The 3,084-nt window shown below is 37.2% G+C and overlaps 1 long non-coding RNA gene across 1 annotated transcript; it reads left to right on the top strand.

The window, feature by feature from the left end:
* Window positions 1–782: 782 nt before the first annotated feature.
* Window positions 783–2,116, top strand: LOC148685599 (uncharacterized). Its single transcript, XR_015950058.1, has 3 exons — window positions 783–1,120; window positions 1,406–1,506; window positions 1,912–2,116. It is a non-coding gene; the product is annotated as an uncharacterized LOC148685599 (long non-coding RNA).
* The last annotated feature ends 968 nt before the right edge of the window (window positions 2,117–3,084 follow it).

Here is a 3,084-nt window from a genome sequence, read left to right as displayed (position 1 = left end):
GGTCTGTCCACTACGCATCTGCACGCCTGGGACAGTGCTTTGTTCTACGGAGACCCACTACTTTTAGGACTTAAAGTACAATGAAAGTCTTCCTGGAGCTCTGATAGTTCGTATTGCCTCCACTTTGAACTTCACAATAGTGAGTTTCATCTTTGGGAGAACGTTCCTCAGCCATGCTTCTACTGGACTATGATGATAGTTGAAAACTCTTTCCATATGTAGAGGAAAGAAACCTGTGAATTCCCTGTTGACAGTAATGAAAGTTAAATTGCTCTCCTACACATCACAAGTGTAGGCATATGTTAAGAACACAGGGTGGTATTCAACTAAGTTTTACTCAGGATAGTTCCATTGCAATTAATGGGCCTAACTTAGTCATGATAATTAATTTCAGGGGGTTTATTCTTGGGACCCAGGTGGCGCTGTGGTTAAACCACTGAGCCTAGGGCTTGCTGATCAGAAGGTTGGCGGTTCGAATCCCTGTGACGGGGTGAGCTCCCGTTGCTTGGTCCCAGCTCCTGCCAACCTAGCAGTTCGAAAGCATGTCAAAATGCAAGTAGATAAATAGGAACCGCTACAGCGGGAAGGTAAACGGCGTTTCCATGTGCTGCTCTGGTTTGCCAGAAGTGGCTTTTTTTTTTTAAAAAAAATAAAGTTTATTATAGATTTGAACATATACAACAATTAAAATACACCCAACTAAACAGAACAAGCACAAAAACAAGACCCCCCTCCCCCCTACCTCCCAAAACCCCCCTTCCCTCCCCTGCTCTTACCCCCAACCCTGTTCCTTCACAACCTAAATTAGACTTATCTAAATTGTAAGTATTTACATCACACACACAATATTACAACTTTGCTCAATTAGAAACCAAATCCAAATTGAAAAATAGTGATGCAGAATATTACAATACAAATAATATCCAAATAATCAAATTCTATCTTGTCTTCTTAATCCTTGAGTCTTACTATCTCGGAAAGAGAGCAAGTATAGTCCACATATACCTTGAAATGAGAAATATAATATCCATAAAATTAATCATTTTTTTTTTCTTATTTCTAGAATCCTGCTGCGTCGGAAAGAAGAGACGGTTTATCTATGTGTGTACTGAGATAAATGGTAAGTGATTCCCATTTCTTTAAATTATCCTTCACATTAGTTTCTTTCAATAATTCGTATTTTCTTGCTAAATTATAATATAATATTAATTTTTGTAACCAATCCTCCTTCTTTGGAGTCTCCTGTGATTTCCATGCTTTTGCCAATAAGAGTCTTGCTGAGGCTGTTGCGTAGCTCACTACGCATCTATCATTCGGTTTTATGTCCTCTCCTAACATCCCTAATAAAAAGATTTCTGGTTGTTTCTTGAAAGAGTATTTCACAATTTTCTTTAACTCTTTATAGACTAGTTCCCAGAAGTCTTTGATGAGGTCACAGCTCCACCAGATATGAACATATGTCCCAACTTCTTTACGGCATCTCCAGCAGATATTGCTTACATTTGGGTACATTTTGGCCAGTTTGGCCGGCGTTAAATGCCATTGATTTTGCATTTTGAATATATTCTCTATCAAATCATAATTTGGGGTGAATCTCGAATCTCTTATCCATAATTGTTCCCATTTTTGCATACTTATTGTTTTCCCCAGATCCTTACTCCATTTGATCATATAATTTTTTGTAAGCTCCTCTTCTGTTTCCCATTTTAATAATATCTGGTATAAATTCGAAATATATTTGCCCTCCTTATCAATTAAAATTTCCTCCAGGTACGATTTATTCTTTTCAAATCCCACTTTCTTATCCAATTGTAATCTCTGATTAATTTGAAAGTAATCTAACCACGTGTTTAAATGATCCTTTATTTCTTTATATTCTCTTAATTTCAGCGTTCCTTCCTTTTCTTCCAGGAGCATACGGTATGTGGGCCATGTGTTATTCATATTACGTCTCCTCACCGCCAATAATTCAGCTGGAGAAAGCCACCAGGGGGTTTTGGGTTCAAAGAATCTCCTGTATTTTAACCATACTTTAAATAAAGATTTTCTAATCATATGGAACATGAAAAAATTCTTCTTATCTATTCTATCTTTCATCAGGTAATAATGCCAGCCGTGTCCTAGCCCATCGCCTTCTAAGTCTAATAGATCCGAATTTTTTAAAATTACCCATTCTTTAATCCAAGCTAATGCCGCGGAATCATGAAAAATTTCCAAATCTGGGAGGCCGTATCCCCCTCTCTCCTTATGGTCTATCAGAATCTTATATTTTATACGGGGTTTTTCCCCGTTCCATATGAACTCCGCAATGTCCCTTTTCCAATCCCTAAAATATTTCTCCATCCCCAACAATGGAAGGTTTTGGAAAAGGAAATTCATCTTGGGCACCACGCACATCTTAATGGCTGAAATTCTACCCATAAATGAAAGTTTTAATTTACTCCAAACGTCAAACTTCTTCCTAATTTGCTTCCAAGTTTCCGAATAGTTATCCTGAATCAGGTCGATTGCTTTTGTTGTCATCTCTATTCCTAAATATTTCATTTTTTTACTAATTTTGAGTTTTGTGGTTTCTTGCAACAATTTTTCCTCATTTACCTCAAGATTTTTGACTAACAATTTTGTCTTATTATAATTTATTTTCAAGCCAGCCAATTCCCCGTATTCTTCTATCAAGCGGATGGCATTGGGAATGCTTGTAATTGGGTCCTCTGATGTTATTATAATATCGTCGGCAAAGGCCTTTACTTTATAACTTTTATTGCCCACCACAATTCCTTTAATTTCCTTACTTTTCCTAATTGTGTTTAATAAAATTTCAAGCGTAATAATAAATAAGATGGGGGACAGAGGGCACCCTTGTCTTGTCCCCCTTGTGATGTTAATTTTGTTAGTGAACTTTCCATTTATAATTAGTTTAGCATTTTGGGAATTGTAAATGGCCTTTATTGCCCTTTCTAATCTGTCCCCCATTTTTACCTCTTCTAACAATCTTAGCATAAAGTCCCAGGCCACCCTATCAAAGGCCTTTTCCGCGTCCACGGACAGAATTGCGGCTTGTTTGTCTCTTCTGTTTTCTAAAAG

This window comes from Zootoca vivipara, chromosome 5 (genome assembly GCF_965207765.1).
Source record: "Zootoca vivipara chromosome 5, rZooViv2.hap1.1, whole genome shotgun sequence".
Taxonomy (NCBI): Eukaryota; Metazoa; Chordata; class Lepidosauria; order Squamata; family Lacertidae; genus Zootoca; species Zootoca vivipara.
The sequence above is the reverse complement of the archived record's forward strand: the minus strand, read 5'-3'. Positions and strand labels throughout refer to the sequence as shown.